We start from the raw sequence: 19,367 nt of genomic DNA, 5'->3' as shown, positions 1-19,367 counted from the left end.
AAAGATAATTGTTAGCTTTTCGCTAAATGTTTGATAGAATTAGCCTGTGAAGCCATCTGGTCCTAGGTTTTTATTTGTTGGACGATATTTACTCACAGTTTCAAATTCAGTGCTTGTGATTGTTCTGTTCATGTTTTCTATTTCTTCCTGGTTCAGTCTCAGAAGGTTGTGCATTTTTAAGAATTTCTCCATTTCTTCCAGGTTCTCCATTATATTGGCATATAGTTGCTTGTGGTAATCTCCCATGATCCTTTTTGTTTCTGCAGTGTCAGTTATTACTTCTCCTTTTTCATTTCTAATTCTATTGATTTGAGTCTTCTCCCTTTTTTTCTTGATATGTCTGGCTAATGGTTTATCAATTTTTTTTTATCTTCTCAAAGAACCAGCTTTTAATTTTATTGGTCTTTGCTATGGTTCCCTTCTTTTCTTTTTCATTTATTTCTGATCTGATCTTTATGATTGTTTCCTTCTGCTAACTTTGGGTTTTTTTGGTTCTTCTTTCTCTAATTGCTTTAGGTGTAATTTTAGGTTGTTTATTTGAGATGTTTCTTCTTTCTTAAGGTAGAATTCTATTGCTATAAATTTCCCTCTTAGAACTGCTTTTTTTGTATCCCGTAGGTTTTTGGTCATTGTGTTTTCATTGTCATTTGTTTCTAAGTATTTTTTGATTTCCCCTTTGATTGCTTCAGTGATCTCTTGGTTATTAAGTAGTGTGTTGTTTAGCCTCCATGTGTTTGTATTTCTTACAGATGTTTTCCTGTAATTGATATGTAGTCTCATAGCGTTTTGGTCAGAAAAGATACTTGATACTGTTTCAATTTTCTTAAATTCACCAAAGCTTGATTTGTGACCCAGGATATGATCTATCCTGGAGAATGTTCCATGAGCACCTGAGAAGAATGATTTTTCTGTTGTTTTTGGATGGAATGTCCTATAAATATCAATTAGGTCCATCTTGCTTCATGTATCATTTAAAGCTTGTGTTTCTTTCTTTCTTTTCTTTCTGGATGGTCTGTCCATTGGTGAAAGTAGGGTGTTAAAGTCCCCTAATATGATTGTGTTACTGTCGATTTTCTCATTTATGGCTTTTAGTATTTGCCTTATGTATTGAGGTGCTCCTATCTTGAGTGTGTAAATATTTACAATTGTCATATCTTTTTCTTAGATCGATCCATTGATCATAAGGTAGTGTCCTTGTTTGTCCCTTATAATAGTCTTTATTTTAAAGTCTATTTTGTCTGATATGAGAATGTTACTCCAGCTTTCTTTTGATTGCAATTTGCATGGAATTTCTTTTTCCATCCCCTCACTTTCAGTCTGTATGTGTCCCTATGTCTGAAGTGGGTTTCTTGTAGACAGCACATATCCAGGTCTTGTTTTTGTATCCATTCTGCCAGTCTATGTCTTTTGGTGGAAGCATTTAATCCATTTTCATTTAAGTTATATATCAATATGTATGCTCCTATTCCCATTTCCTTAATTGTTTTGTGTTTGTTATTGTACGTCTTTTCTTTCTCTTGTGTTCCTTGCCTAGAGAAAATCCTTTAGCATTTGTTGTAAAGATGGTTTTTTGCTGCTGAATTCTCTTAACTTTTGCTTCTCTGTATAGGTTTTAATTTTTTCTTTGAATCTGAATGAGATCCTTGCTGGGTGGAGTTATCTTGGTTGTAGGTTTTTCCCTTTTGTCACTTGAAATATGTCCTGCCTCTCCCTTTTGCCTTGCAGAGTTTCTGCTGAAAGGTCAGTTTTAACCTAATGGGGATTCCCTTGTATTTTCTTTTTTTTGTTTTTCCCCTGCTGCTTTTAATATTTTTCCTTTGTGTTTAAACTTTGATAGCTTGATTAATATGTGTTTTAACATGTTTCTCCTTGGATTTACACTGTATGAGAATCTCTGTGCTTCCTGGACTTTACTGATTATTTCCTTTCCCATGTTAGGGAAGTTTTCATCTATAGTCTCTTCAAATATTTTCTCACATCTTTTCTTTTTCTCTTCTTCTTCTGGGACCCCTATAATTCGAATGCTGTCCATTTAATGTTGTCCCAGTGGTCTCTTAGACTGTCCTCAATTATTTTCATTCTTTTTTCTTTATTCTGCTCTGTGGTTGTTATTTCCAGTATTTTATCTTCCAGGTCACTTATCCGTTCTTCTACCTCAGTTATTCTGCTATTGATTCCTTCTAGAGAAATTTTAATTTCATTTTTGTGTTGTTCATCTTTGTTTGTTTGCTCTTTTGTTCTTCTAGGTCCTTGTTAAACATTTTTGTATTTTCTCCATTCTATTTCCAAGATTTTGGATCATCTTTACTATCTTACTCTGAATTCTTTTTCCGTAGACTGCTCATTTCCTATTCATTTCTTTGGTCTGGTGGGTTTTTACCTTACTCCTTCATCTGCTCCATATTTCTCTGTCTTCTCATTTTGCTTAACATACTGTGTTTCGGGTCTCCTTTTTGCAGGCTGCTGATTCATAATTCCCACTGTTTTTTTTTTTTGTCTTCCCCCAGTGAGTAAAGTTTGTTCAGTGGGTTGTGTCAGCCTCCTGATGGAGGGGACTGGTGCCTGTTTTCTGGTGGGTGGGGCAGATCTTGTTTTTCTGCTGGGCAGGACCATGTCCAGTTGTGTGTTTTGGGTGGCTCTGAACTTAGTATGATTTTAGGCAGCCTCTCTGCTAATGGGTCGGATTGTGTTCCTATCTTGCCTATTGTTTGCCATGGTATGTCCAGTCCTGGAGCTTTCTGGTTGTTAGGTGGTGCTGGGTTTTTATTTTGAGACTGAGATCTTTAGGAGAACTCTCACTGATTGATATTACATGGGGCTTGGAATTCTGTGGTGGTCCAGTCTCCTGAACTCATCTCTCCCACCTCAGAGGCTCAGGCCTGACACAAGTCTGGAGCACAAAGACCCCGTCAGCCACACTGCCAGGTATGTGGGGATTTTCTTGCATTTTGGGAAGTTGAGGTCTTCTGCCAGTATTCAGTAGGTGTTCTGTAGGAGTTGTTCCACATGTAGATGTATTTTTGATGTATTTGTGTGGAGGAAGGTGATCTCCACTTCTCACTCCTCCTCCACATTGAATGTCTCCACCCTGCCATATATTTTATAATACAGATGTATGCAGAGAGAGAGACCAAGAGACTATGAGCTAAGAATGCCACCTGCCATATCAGTAAGCAAAGGATGTTGCAGCAATCAAGCCATCAGCCACTACAGCCGCCCTCAGCAGTGCACCCTGAGGGGACTCAGGATGGGAAAGCAAAGGATACTGGCCCTAGATAGCTGAGGCACATATCAAAGGGATGATTTCAATGAGCCTATACTCTTACATCTTCCCATACATAGAAAAATGTTAAATTCATTAAATTGTGATATCTGGTTTTGTTTAATTAATGGTAATATTTTGTTATTCTGACTACCTGATCTTTGTTGCAAAATTCCTATATATCCTGGTTCCTTTCTTACCTTTTCCAAGCAGTCCCTCTGAACTATTCTGAGAGACACCTTCCCTGGCTTGAGATCTTCAAATAGTACACAAAATAAAACATAATTCTCAACACTTACATTCTGCATTTTTTTCAGTCAACAAGACCAAGAAGATAACAACACAAATGTAGCAAAATGTTAAACCTTGGTGAAGTGAATGAATGGATCTGGGAATTAGTTATTTTATTAATAAAAATTTTATAAAAAATTAAATTTAGTTTGAAATAAAAATTTAATATGTTTAATAAAAATACCAACAAAGATAATGTTGTAACTTGCATACTTCCTTTTCTGCCTTTTCAATCAGTGGCCCTTTCCAACAAACTGAGAAATAAAGACAGGAGTACCTCAGATTTGAGTTAAATATCACCTTTATTACCAATAAATATAATATTGGCACATGTGGCTGCCAACTACAAATTGGCTCTTGCCATCTGCCTCTGCAAGGATTAGGTCACAAACCCTTCCAGCCGCTGACCTTCAACACACCTTGAAAGGAGTTCAGGGTGGAAATCAGGAATGAGGTGCTCTGTGCTCTAGGAAACACTGGCAAGAACAGGTCTTCAGACAGGTGTTTTCAAGAGACTTTGTAAGCCCAGTTCTTGCATCTCATATCTAGAAAAGCACTAATATCATTAATGGAGACATCTGTTCCTCATGACTAGCAGCAACCTTCTGCAAAAATGTATTCTTGATTTCATGTACCCTCCTTCACCAAACTGACATATATACTGACCTTCCCCCCTACCTCTTCAGAGCAGTTTCTCAGAGCTATCTGAAATTCTGTCTCCTGGGCTATAGTCCTCATAAAACTTAACTCATAACTCTCACACTCTGTATTTTTTTTTCAGTCGAAATGGCTTGTATCATTAGTCAAATTGATTTTTTTTAATACATCAGGCTTAAATGTTGAGGTTTTGGTCAATCAATGCTATCACTCATCTTTTTGGAGGTCAAAATTCTATCAAGACAGGCCTCATTCCACCTTCACAAGTCAGTCTCCAATATCAACCCCTTTTCACTTGGTTGTTCCTGGAAATCCTGGGCATTAGTAGATATATTTTGATGCCAGAAGATGTTGAAAAGAACAATGCATTAGTAAATTTGTTACCAAATCCAAACTCATTCTGCCCACCACAAGACAGGCCAATAATTGGGAGACAAGGTATTGAGGCAAGGAATAATGACTTTATTCAGAAAGTCGGGTGCCCAAACAGATGGCGGAATCATGTCCCAGAGTACCATCTTATAAGGATCTGAATGCCAGTTTCTTTTATAGAACAGAGAAGAGGTAAAGACAATGAAGTAAAGTAAGAAGGCCATTAGTCTTGCAAAATATCTCCTGGTTTGGCCAGCATCGGGGAGGAGATGTGTCAATATCTTCTTTTCTGCAGCCATTCACTGGTGGGCAGGGTCAGATTGTCTTCCTTTGAGATGAACAAAGGCACTTTTGTAACATTCAGACAGGGTGGCAGTGTTCTCTGAGGCAGGCTATTATGTATGACTATTATTATTTTTTTGGATTTTAAATTATTTAAGAGGTTATTTTTTTCCTTTTTTTTTTTTAATTGGGGTATAGTTGTTTTACAATGTAAAGCAACTATAGTTTCTACTGTACAGTGGAGTGGAGTTCCCTGTGCTATACAGCAGGTTCTTATTAGTTATGCATTTTATACATATTAGTGTATATATGTCAATTCCAATCTCCCAATTCATCCCATTATTTATGATTATAATAACAAGAGCAAAGGTTAAAGTAAAAGAAACAGATCCAGCATGGAGTCAGATTTTGCTCTTCCCTGTTACAAATTCTCAGGTTGTTTTGTATGCAAATTTGAAATTAATTTCCTAATTTATTCTCAAAACTAAATTATATCTAGTATATAATCATTGAAGTGTAAGAAATAAGATTCAATGGCAACATGTAGACATAAAACAAAACATTCCAAATATCGACTATAATTTATATCCCATTAATAATTTCTCCAGGAAAAGTAAGGTTAAAAAAGTAAAATATTTGTTTGGATGTAAAAAGCAGATGCAACAAAACAGAGTTCAAGATCCATTCTTCCCAATTGGTTATTCTGCTCATAACAAGTGGAGGGGTACTAAATGCCTGGGTAGGGCTAGCATTTGGAATGGGTGTAGTCTGTTAGTTCCTTTGGGGCATAAGGAGTTTTATTCAATCAATTAGATATTTCAATTAGATATTTTGGGTTTGCCTCACTTTTTATGGGTAAAAAGAGTTAAAAAGGACATTCAAAATTACCACAACATTAGACTGAACACCCAAAACATTTAGAAAACAATCTAATTCCAAACCTCTATTGCAAATATTTGAAGAAAAATTATGTTTCTAGATCCCAGTATTTGGTGTTGCCTAGAACGTCAGTAATTCAGTGGTATGTGAGTGTGTAAGATATAAATTGTGAAAATATTCTTGGCTTCTGTCTTTTCAGGATGCTACTGAACATATGCCAGTTGCTCAGAATCGATAACCTGTACACTAAAGCCCCCTAAAGCTTCGGAAAAAAACTCAGCAAGATGCTAATTTTGGCATTTTGCATCTTCCATATCTGAGGAGACATGCACCTATACCTACTGCTTTCTCTCTGAGAGTGCATTTGAGACACAGACAATTGCAACACCCTGTTAAAACAAATTTATTTGAGGTGACAGTTTAATTTTTTTTTTCTTATTCAGTCTTTCTGTCTTAGTTTGGCTACTTAAAGAAATAGTGCCATTAGGTGGCTTATAAATAGAAATTCATTTTATACAGTTTTGGAGGCTGGAAGATTAAGACCAGGGTGCCAGCATGGTGAGTTCTGCTGAGTCTTTATGGGGTTCCTGGGTTGCAAGTCTTCTTGTATTTTCATATGATGAGAAAAGATGGTGAGAGAGCTTTCTGGGGTCTGTTTTATAAAGGCAAGAATCCCATTCATGAGGGCTCCACCCTGTGTTCTAATTACCTCTCAAAGGCCCCACCCCCTAATACTATCACCTTAGGATTAGGATTTGGGGAGCATACAAACATTCAGTCCATTGCAACATTCTAAACTTCATACTTTCTAGTTGGTTTCTGTCACTTGTTCAATGTATTGAATACGTGCTTTATCTATTCATGTAACACTGAGACACTCTTCTATGTAGGCATTTATAGTGTTAGGCCGAATGAGGGTTATTTTCAGACCCATTCCTAATATTCAGAGAGCCTAGGAGAAGAGTACAAGAACAACCCCACATACCATTTCCTTAAGGTTTCTCCTCATCTCACAAGTCTGAGCTAAGCAAATTTCTCTGACAGTGTGCCCTTCCATGTCCCACCTCAAGTTATACCCTAACAGCATCATATTTTATGTTCTTCAAAGGAAACTGAGGCTAAAAGTCATCACAAATTTAGAATTCTCAGAATTCAAGCAATGTAAACCAAAACATGATCTATAGACCAAGTCAGATTCTGACCTTGGAACTTTCCTCTGTCCGTCTAAAAACCTGCCTTTTATTCCAACACCAGTTAACATTTATCACTGGATTATGTCTCAGATTTAAGGATATGTGTACCTGTTACCTTGGACTTTCAGGAAGAGGGATTTAGAGAAAGGCTCTGCACAGTCCTTGAAGGTAAGTACAGGACCATTTGGGCAGGATATTCTGAGGATCTGAATATGCTTGTGTGTAGCTTATGAAGGGTCTATAAGTAGAATTACATATTCCCTAGGTTTAAAGGTAGTTCTGATTGTAACCACACTTTTTGCTATGTCATGTATTATACCTAAGAAATCCACCTTCTAAGGCAGTTATTTTACTCTGTAAACAAATGCAGAGCCAACTTGAGCACACTCTGTCACACTCATGAAACACATGTGCCCAGATATTTGAAGATAGAAATATTGTTTCATACTGTAATGTCTAAAAGACATGTGTATTGAAAACCATTTCCCCTGGCTTCAGCTGCCACTATATTTTAAGATCTTCCCAACCTACTGATTGCTAAAGTAACTCACTGGAATCACTCAATTAGTAATGTTTATGCCTGGTTCTGCAAAATCAACCTTGTAAAGTTACAAGTTGCATCTTAAATCTCCAATAATATGACCATAACCATCTATGGTAGATGTTCAGGTTTTGCTTTCCAAAGCTAAGTAAGCTAGTATCTGCTGAAGCACCTTACTTAACCAAAAAATATGACATGGCCAAGGGGTCCTCTGCACATTTTCTTGAGGCACAAATGGCCTCACGTCTTTGTTAAATCCTGCAACTTCGCAGTAGGACCTGCATGTATATCCCTCTCTTCTATGAATTCCAGTAATTACAATAAACCAAGGTGACATAAGCTGCAGTGAACAGACAAGTTCAATATCATATGTAATCTAAGGCTTATAGACATTTGCTTAAATAGCAGTAGTAAATGAGCCACTCACATAAGACAAACTTAGTCACATGACCCACTTTAAACCCTTATTAACTATCAAGTTCAAAGCTCCTGTATAACATACCCAAGTCCAAGGCCTTAGCCACATGAGAAACCTCAGCCTTTCAAGTTATATTTTGTTCCATATATCTTTACCTTCCTTGTCTATCCCTGAGATACACACATCAATGAAACAAATGTGTGTTTAAAGAGCCCAATAAATATCATGCTGCTTTTCTATATGAGTGCTCATCCAATTGAGATAACTGACAAGTAATTAAAGCTGCTGAAGACAAAGATCCTACTTTTCTCATTGATGAAGTTGGTATTGAGACTCTGGCTTTTTCTGTGTAAGAGATGACACCATACTATTGAGATTCAGGATTAAATTCCATGCTCTCTGTGGTCAGCAAACTCTCAAGGGAAAGAGAAAGAATGAGGGACCAGGCTGCCCAGGAGCAGCTTCCCCTTCCAAAGTCACCATTCAGGAAGTTTGTCCTGCCACTCTCAACCTCCACCTCCAGGGAGAAAGCATGAAACAGAAGGCAGAAATATTTGTTTAATAAAGGTCTCTCTAGTACACTGGTATAAAACATCAGGACTGGGATGCAAGTTACCCCTCAACAGAACTTTTAAGATGTTACATTTCTCAGAAAGGCAAAAACAAAACAAAGGAAAAATGGCAGGAAGCTGAACATTTAGGAGGGACAGAAAAAAAAAAAAAAAAAAAACACTCGTCATTTAACACAATCTTGTAAACCTCCAGCTTGCTAAACTTTCTGCTTTCTGATTATATGTCTCTGTAGGTCAGTTTGAAAGAAAATACTAATTGGTGCATTTAACCTAATGGAAACAGTATCATGACCTTGTACATGATAGGTGTTCCTACTGACAAGAATACTCACCAGAGATTTTGTAAGCAAATTATGGTTTGGTTTCCTGTATTTCTGGATATCTCTTGTATGTGCTTATTAGTCCATTGTAAAACTTCTTAACAAAGCAGGATTTCATTATTTATTTTTGAAATTTTGGCATGCATGTATAATTTAATATTTCAATTACACGTTATATCCAACTAATACACTTTATCTGAATTTATCCCATTTATTTAATTCAATAAATGCTACATGCTAGCCTATCCAACAAAGTACTGTCCAACAGGTCCAGAATGCATATTTTACATGAAACATTTGGTCGTTTAGAGATCAATTTTAAACCATTAGGATGCTACTAAGATAAGATACTTCCTATATCTTTTATTACATTTACTGACTTGGTCATTCATGAACAAGATAGATAGATATTTTTAATTAAATGAATTCTAATTTTCTTACTAACTTATAAAGCAACATTTTATTTTATTTGCCCTAAAGCTACTCTGGAAGTAGAATTCCATTAAGTCCTAATCTGAGGTCTGACAATACTTGATATATAAATTTGGAAAATTGCTTAATTTCCCTGAGCTCCATTTTTTTCCAACTGTAATGATTTCTCAGCCCATTTCAATTCCAACTCCATATGGACATATTGTTAATAGGCAGGTTTGTGCAGGAGTTAAGCTCTGGGTTTTAAATCAATGGATCTTGTTTCAGGGTCATACACTCAGGAAAAATTCAGTAACACTCTCTGATATTCAGTTTTATTATTTTCAGAATAATATCATCAAGCTATCATCTGTTTCAAAGAATCAGAGGAAAGGCGCTTCCCTGGTGGCACAGTGGTTGAGAGTCCACCTGCCAATGCAGGGGACATGGGTTTGTGCCCCAGTCCAGGAAGATCCCACATGCCACGGAGCACCTGGGCCCGTGAGCCATGGTCGCTGAGGCTGTGCATCCAAAGCCTGTGCTCCACAATTGGAGAGGCCACAGCAGTGAGAGGCCCGTGTACTGAAAAGAAAAAAAAAAAAAAAGAATCAGAGGAAGGATCAAATAAAATAAGATTACCTAAAATCATTTTGTACCTGCAGAGAATTACCTAATTGTAAAATACTGCTCTAATTCCAAGAAATAACTTGCTATTTCAAAGGTTTGGTGCTGAGATTATATTTGTTTTAGCCATAATTTTTACTTTGTCCAATCAGAAGTATTTATAGTACTTATTATGTGTTATATATTTACAAGTTATTACTTTCTCACCTTTTCTTCTGATATTATGTTTTTTGTTCTCCAAGCTTGTTCCTCTGTCTTCATCATTTTTGAGCCAAGATTTTGGAACTTATTAAACAGTGCCATGGCTTTCTCTGTGTGAATAAGCAGAATTATAAAGTAAAGATACATTTTTTTACATGGAACTAATGAATCATTTCTATTCTATTTCAGACACTCCTTCTAATGGTGAAATGCTTACTCATGACAACTTAGAGGTCTCCTGTCCCTAATGAGGAGTGAGTGACCACCTTAGTTACCCTTCATGATCACATAGTCAGATGTCTATCTATTCCTAGACATTTTCCAAGCAGAACTAAAATAGAGATATGGTTTGCTGGCATTTATTCTATACCTGAATTGTCTGTAGATGTCAAGGTCAAGTTTCCTAAATTATTACCAATATTTAGTGGCAGGGGGTAGGGCAGAAGTTGTCACTTATTGTAGTTGATCACCCTTCAAAACTGAATCCTGGGTTCTGGTCTATATTAACAGAAAACAATTTACATATTCTCTATGTTTCTTTTGTCTTGGGTCTGAAAGAAGCAAAGTCTTATTTTACCAGAAATTTTCATTGATCAGCAAATACCAATCCTACTCTCTCCTTTTTGTCCAGATTTTTTAATAGCATTGAACTTTGTCTACAGCATTTCTCACTCTCTACAGCATTCTTGAATAGGACTTTTTTCTTGACTTGACTGTGACATCTCTGCTCTGTATTCTCAGAATTAAACTTCAGTCTTGTTTGTTAATAGCTTGGAATGCAAACTCTCCACTTCATCATAAAGTTTTGGGAGAACCAATAATTTTGTGTTTTTTTCTTGTTTTATCTTTAATTAGGTTCAGTTTTCTTTTCTTGAGTTGTAGGTTGCTTCATAGATAGATACTCTTTCTCCCTCATAAATAACTTATTGTTCCCAAAGATCAGTTTTCTGCAATTCCCAAACTGAGTTATAAGAGAGAGCTATAGTACACTTACCTACAGATTACACTCCATTCTTAGAATTCAAAATTTTCAAAACACAGATTAAACTGTTGGAATGAACTGAACTTTAAAGGAATTAATATCAGAAGAATATATATGTACCTATCTGCAGAGGTGCAGAGATATATTATACCTATGTTCCCAAAGAATGCATCACAGTTGTTCATTTTGTGTATCAAACCATGCTTGCTATGAAACATAATTTATACACAGTTGAGATGTCAACATTTTAATCTATTCCTATAATAAAAATATTATGAACTTCTGAAATAAAAAAAAAAAACCAGAAGTATGATAAGGTAAAATATAATTCCCCAAAGATACTTCTTGTTACACTGTAGTACTGTGACCTCAATATGCACTTAAATGTAGTATTTTTTATGTGAAAAGCTGTTATTAAATTGAGAGATCAGAATCAGTACTTCTTAGAATTAAGAAAATATAGTTGTAGTAAAGGAAATATAAGTTTCTGATTCAGTGTCAATGATGTATTAAAAATGCATATTCAGATGAGTGGCCAAGACGGTGGAGTAGGAAGGCACTGAGTTTATGTCCCACATGGGCATACCAAAATTACAACTATTTAAAGAGCAACAATCAATGAGAATGACCTGAAGACTAGCAGAAAAGGTTTTCCTCAACTAAACATGTAAAGAAGGAACCACAGAGAGATAGGTAGGAGGGGTGGAGATGTGGTATTGTCAAGACCCACACCCTTGGCTATGAGACTAACAAATGGAAGGTTACTCACAAATCCAGAGGTTCTCCCCAAGGAATGAGGAGTCTTAGCTCCACATCAGGTTCTGCAGCTCAGGGGCTCTGCACCAGGAAGACAAGCCCCTAAAACGTCTGGTTTTGAAGGTTAGCAGAGTCTGCATTTAAAAGAGGTGAAGGGCTGTGGGAAACAGATACTCTGCTCTTTAAGGGCACATGCAAAACCTCACATGTTACGAGAGGCAGCACAGAAGCAGTAATTTGAAAGGAGCCTGGGTCAGACTCACTTCTGAGCCTGGAGAGCCTCCTAGAGAGATGAAAGGCAAGAGGCAACTGGGACTCTCCGTGGGGACATAGATGCTGGCAGCAGCCATTTTGGGGAGCTCACTCTACCATGAGGACACTGGTGCTCAAAAAAAACATTTTGGACTCCTTACTGTAGCCTATTAACTCCAGGACCCAGACACAACTGGAGGGTTGGCACCAGCCCTATACTCCCTCAGTCCCCCCAGCAAGCTATCCTGGGACCTGGCATTACATACCAGCAGGCTGGCATCAGACGTGGAACACACAAGTCCTTAGCCAGGAATATAACAGGCAGGAACCAACACTGAGAAACTCGGTCCCTGCAGCCCATCACCCTAAGACCAAACATCAATCACCAATAGGCAAGCAACAGGCCCAGGATCCCCAGGTTCTATAATCAACTACCCTAGGACAAAGCCACACTCACCAAAGGGAAGGCACCAATCTCAGGACTCAAGACTCAGGGGCCTCATAGCATGTCCTCAGGATCTATCCCTGCCCACCTGTAGCTGGCAGTCTTACACAAGTCAGGGTCTGTCAGGCCAGTGGGCCAGAGACCAGCCCTGCCTAAGAGCATGTTCACAGTGGTTGTCCTCAACACAACAGAAGGGCACACTCAGCCCACATAGAGGGCATCCCCAGATCATATAGCTCTGGTTATCAGAGGGAAGTATACTGCTGGGCCCTCTAGGACATCTCCTACATAAGGTCACTTCTGCAAGATCAGAAAACATATGTATCCTACCTAATACATACAAATAAACACAGAGAATTAAGTAAAATGAGATTACAAAGAAATATGTTCCAAGGAAAGGAATAATATAAAACCCCAAGAGAACTAAACAAAGTGGAGATAAGCAATTTATTATATGAAGAGTTCTAGATAATGAACAAAATGATGCTCAATGAACTTGGGAGAAGAATGGATAAACACAGTGAGAATTAGAAAATATAAAGAAGAGCCAAACAGAGCAGAAAAATAAAATGACAAATAAAAAATACACTAGAAGGAATCAGCAGTAAATTAGATAATACAGAGGAATGGATCAGCAAATTCGAAGACAAAGTAGTTGAAATCAATGAAGCTGAACAAATCTAAGAAACAAAACAAATGAACAAAGACTACCAAACAGAAAGAGAGTCATAGATACAGAGAACAAATAGGTATCTGCTAGAGGGGAGGGGATAAGGGAGTGAAATAGGTGAGGGAAAGTAAGAGGTACAAACTTCCAGTTACAAAATAAATAAGTCACGGTGATGAAACATACTGCATGAGGAATGTAGTCAATAATAATGTAATATCTTTATGTAATATTTGTATGGTGACAGATTGTATCTAGACTTATGATGATGGTCATTTTGTAATATATAGAATTAATGAATCACTATGTTGTGCACCAGGAAATAACATAGTGTGGTAGTTCAATTATTGTTCACAAACAAACAAACTCCTAGAAAAGGAGTTAAGATTTTTGATTAACAGAGGTGGGGGATTGGTGGAGGGGGAATTGGATAAAGCCAGTCAAAATGTACAAACTTCCAGGCTTCCCTGGTGGCGCAGTGGTTGAGAGTCCACCTGCCGATGCAGGGGACACGGATTCGTGCCCCAGTCTGGGAAGATCCCACATGCCGTGGAACGGCTGGGCCCATGAGCCATGGCCACTGAGCCTGCACGTCCAGAGCATGTGTTCTGCAATGGGAGAGGCCACAGCAGTGAGAGGCCTGCATATCTCAAAAAAAACAAAACAAAACAAAAAAAAGTACAAACTTCCAGTTATAAGATAAATAAATACTAGGGATGTAATGTAGAGCATGATTAATGTAATTAATCAACTTTCTGTATGAAAGTTGTTAAGAGAGTAAATAAACCCTAAGAGTTCTCATCAGAAGGGAAAAAAAAAGTATTTTTCTCTTGTTCACTTATTTTGTATCTATATTAGATAATGAATGTTCACTAAACAATTGTGCAAATCATTGCATGATGTATGTAAGTCAAATCATTATGCAGTACATCTTAAGCTTTTAAAATCATAGTTGTATATTATAATGTCAATTTTATTTCAATAAAACTGGAATAAAAATGCATATTCACCCTTCATTAATATAGTCAACTACTTTTACCAGTTTTTTTCAGTTTTATTGAGGTGTGATAGATTATATAGATTATATATGATTATATATAAAGAGTACAACATCATGGTTTGACATATATATACTTTGAGAAATTATTACCACAATCAAGTTAACTAATAAATTCATCATGTCACATAATTCCTTTTCATCTATGTATATGGTGAGATGCTTAATGTTTGCTCTTTTAGCTGATTTCAAGTACACACCACAGTATTATTAACTATAGTCAGCAGTCTGTATATTTGATCCCCAGAACTTATTCCTCTAATATCTGAAGGCTTGTATTCTTAGACCAGCATCTCTCTGTCTTTCCCAGCCCCGAAACACAGGTAATCATCATTCTATTTTCTGATTCTATGAGTTTGACATCTTTTTCTTTTTTTGAATATTCCACATATAAGTGAGATCACACAGTATTTATGTTTCTCTGTCTGAATTATTTCACTTAGCATAATGTACTCTAAGTTCATACATGAACACTTCTTTTCCATTTATTCAGATGGCTATTGTGAATAATGCTGCAAAGAACATGAGAATGCAGATATCTTTTCAAGATGCTGATTTCATTTCCTTCAGATATATACTCAGAAGTGAGATTGCTGGACTGTATGGTAATTCTATTTGTGTTTTTTTTTTTTTGAGTAACATCCATTCTGTTTTCTATAATGGCTGAACCAACTTACCTTCTCACCAATAGTGTACAACAGTTTCCTTTACTCCATAGTCTCACCAACAATTATTATTCTTTGTCTTTTTTAATAAAAGCTGTCCTAACAGGTGTGAGGTGATATCATGGTTTTGATTGTCATTTCCCTGATGATTAGAGATTTTGAGAATCTTTTCAGGTACCTATTGGGCATTAGTATGTCTTCTTTAGTAAAATGTCAATTCAGGATGTTTGTTTTGTAGAGCTTTTTAGTTTGATGTAGCCTCACTTGCTCATGTTTTGCTTTTGTTGCCTGTGTTTTTGTTTCATATCCAAAAAAATTTGCCAAAGACCAAGGTTAAGAAGTTTTTTCCCTATGTTTTCTTCTAGGAGTTTTATGGCTACAGGTCTTACATTTAAGTCTTTAATTTCTTTTTTTTTTTGTACCCTAAATCTTTAATTTCTTGGTAATTTTTGAGAGTATTTTAAGTTAGGACCCCAGTTTAATTCTTTTGCATAGTAGTGGATATTCAGTTTTCTTAACATCTTTTACTGAAGATACTATCTTTTCCTCATTTTGTGTTATTGGTACCCTTGTCAAAGATTAGTTGACCATATATGCCTGAGGTTATATTTGAGTTCTCTACTGTATTCCATTGGTCACATATTGTGTTTCATTGGTCATATAGACACACGTATATCTGCTTTAATGTCAATATCATACTGCTGGATTCCTATAGTTTCATAATATAGTTTTAAATCAGGAAGTGTGATGCCTCCAGCTTTTTCATTGTTCTTCTTTTTCAGGATTGCTTTGGCAACTTGGGGTTTTTGTGCATGTGTGTGTGTGTTTCTATAGAAATTTTATGATTGTTTCTTTATTTCTATTAAAAAATGCCATTGGGGGCTTCCCTGGTGGCGCAGAGGTTGAGAGTCGCCTGCCGATGCAGGGGACACAGGTTCGTGCCCTGGTCCGGGAAGATCCCACATGCCATGGAGTGGCTGGGCCTGTGAGCTATGGCCGCTGAGCCTGCACATTTGGAGCCTGTGCTCCACAACGGGAGAGACCACAACAGTGAGAGGCCCGCATACCATAAAAAAAAAAAAAAAAAAAAAAAAGTTGCCACTGGAATTTTGGTAGAGACTGCATTAAATCTGTAGATTGCTTTAGGTAGTAAGGACATTTTAACAATATTAATTCTTCTAATCCAAGAGCACAGAATATCTTTCCATGGGATGGAATATTCTGTGTAAAGCACATGGAGCACTGGGGGTTCCCATGGCCAGTTGTTGCTAATCCACAGGCAAGGTACTCCCAGTGGCTTGTGCCCAGGCTTTCTGGTGGAGTCCAGAGAGTCGTTAGAAGCATCTGAGTCCCTTCTGTGGCCCATGAGAGCCTTAGCTCCTGTTCTGCCAGCTTCTTCTTGTCCCCCAAGTCTATAGAGCACCTCAATATTCTAGATGGGGTAAGAAAGAAGTAAGCCTCTTTGGTAGCATCCCCCACAGCTGGGGAAAACTGGTACTCACCTATGTGCTCTCTCCTTCTTCTGTTTGGAGAACTAGTGGGCTGAGATCTGTTGGCAATAAGCTGTGCCAAATTGGGGGATACATGACTAGAGTAGAGTGAACCTGTTTCTCTTACTCTCTTCAATGTGTCAAATTTCAGACTCTTTTTCTTCTCCAAGGTTGTGCCTGAACTTCTCTGTTGAATTCTTGGACTGCCACAAAGTCACTCTAGTCAGTGGGTGATTGTCAAAATCAGTGTTCTTTGGGAAGGAGGTGGTAGGAAACTTCTATTCCACCATTTATCTGACCTGGTCAACTGTTGATGGCTCCACATCTTCTCTAAGCAAGCCAGGTAAAACATTATTCATCTGAAAAATACAAAGAGGAGTTAGAGATGGCTCCTGACTTCAAAGTGTGTACAATCCTGTGTAATTGTTATGGCATTTACTAAGGGAAAAATAACAATATAAAATTAAAAAGGCAAATAGAAAAGTAGATAAAACACTGTAGAATTCAGAGGAAAATTTACTTAAAAAGTTGTATTAACTTTACACAGCAGTTTGACATGTCATATTTCTTACATTTCATGATTTGGTATTGAAAAAACCTACTAAGATGTTCAGTCCAAAAGAATATTCTGTAAGTGCAAGACAAATCCATGGCATACCAATATTTGTACACTTAAGCGCTTTCCCTTTCTTCTTCCTGCTGAAATTTCTAATCATGTATTCTGTTTCTTTACTCTAGATCCAGCATTACACTCATCAAATTTGGGGCCCCTGAGGGACTAATGGAACTGTACTGTCTTGATCAGATGCTATTGTTACTCTTCAAAGAGCTACCCAGGATCTACTAGGATCCAGATCATGCAGGATGTTATGTATTTGTTTCTATAAATGCACTGAGTCTCTTTTGCCAGATTGGAGCTTCATTGCCTACCCAGCATAACTGTATTAATTGTACATCCCAGTCATTTAAATCCCATAGCAATTATTCAAGGCACGTCAGTCAGGTATTCTCAATCCATATTGAATACTAAAAGAATAAGACTGAGGGTTGTTTTTTGTTTTGTTTTGTTTTGTTTTTGCGGTACACGGGCCTCTCACTGTTGTGGTCTCTCCCGCTGCAGAGCACAGGCTCCGGATGCACAGGCTCAGCGGTCATGCCTCACGGGCCCAGCCACTCCACAGCATGTGAGATCTTCCTAGACCGGGGCACGAACCCGTGTCCCCTGCATCGGCAGGCAGACTCTCAACGACTGTGCCACCACGGAAGCCCAAGACTGAGGATTTTTAACTTAATATACTAATGCAGCTTATGTCACGTATCTAGGACTAAATTTAGGTCTAAACGTCTTGCTTCTTTTCCAATAAACATAACTCTGAAATAATCCTTTGATGATTTTTTTCTCTTTTTAAATTATTTAAACCTAGGTATTCTTTCTCACCTTCCACTTCAATTAAAAGTCAGTTTGCAAAATCATGCAACAGCTGACTTAATTATCTCCTTACCAGCATCCTCTACCCCTCCACACTATTGTGATTTGGGTGGGTGGGTGGGTAATAAAACCATCATGTCACTTCCTGTATCAAATCAAATATGGATCTCTATTGTCAGAATGAAAATGCCAAATACATGTTTTGGTTTGCAACACAAGGCTCTTTTCAACTAGCCATTTTTCTCTTGCTTTTTTCCCACTGGCCACATCTATTCAAGCCACATGTGACTACCTACTCTTCCTCAAAATTGCCATTCCCTTTCTTCCAAGGAAGTGTTAGATGTTAACCTCATCCAAGTGAAATGAAGGGCTGGAAAAACACTTGAACAATTCTGGTTTATGTATTCAATATTTTTATAAAAAGCAAGCATTTAAAACTCTAATAGAATCTATAGGGTTTGATGGTTTTAATTGCCTGATATATATTTTTTCATTGATATCATCTTATCTGTGGTGATATCTTATTCTTCCTTGGTACTTTAAAATTAATATATTGTGACACGTTGTGTAAAGAAAATAATGTTGGAGCTGTAAAGATCATAACTGGGTGATGATACTTATAAGAAACCTTATAAATTTTAATAAATGACATTTCTAGAAAGCTGTCAGTAGGAAAACCTTTAGGTAATAAATGCAGTAATTCATTTTATATCTATCTATCAACTATCTATCTAATCTATCTATACCTATCTACACACATTTGTATAATTTAGTTTATAGTTAGGCATTTGGGAATAAAAATATATTAATGTTGCTGAACACTACTACTTAAGGATAGTTTATTAAAAGCATAGCTTTTACTTAAATTTTAAAATGTTTTATAAGCAAAGTTATTTTTGTCATATGAATAATGTATTCACAAAATGTACAGGATGCGCATAAATGTATGTGTATATACAGAGAGAAAAAATGTATCCTAAATAATGTGTTTGTCAGAATGTTCAAGGCTTGCTTTTCAAATTACGTATAATATCAGAAAGCAAGGGGGAAACCCTGTCATTTTAGCTATGGAGTTCAAACACACTAATGAGTACATACTCTGGCATAAATGTGGTTAGAAATGTACTGTGTCAAAGAGATTGATCTCCATAATAGTTAATGAATCTCAAATGAAGAATATAAGATACAGTGCTATAGATCCAATTTTATTGCTTGGAATTATATTTGCCCTTGGCAAAGCAGCTTGTTTATTGCTGCTCATTATAGTTGATACAGTATTGTAAAGTACTTTCATCTAAAAATAAAGGTTATCAAAGATCATAACATAATGCAGGCATGAAGAGTTTTCACAACACTTCAACATGTTTTATTACTGACTATAATACGGCAATACATGTAGTGTAAGTATTAGCATTACAATTATATTACCAACACCTTACCTGTAGTTTTAGTGTCAAAGGAAATTATATTTAGTCAAGCTTGGATAATGGTGCAACTAAAAGTAGTATTGAAAAATCAAAACTGAATGCATGGCAAACATTTGAAAACACATAGGACAGATTTATTATTTATATTGAATACAATTATTCCATTGTACCAAT

The sequence above is a fragment of the Hyperoodon ampullatus genome (assembly GCF_949752795.1).
Source record: "Hyperoodon ampullatus genome assembly, chromosome: 16".
NCBI classification, from domain to species: Eukaryota; Metazoa; Chordata; class Mammalia; order Artiodactyla; family Ziphiidae; genus Hyperoodon; species Hyperoodon ampullatus.
This window is presented reverse-complemented; position numbering follows the sequence as displayed.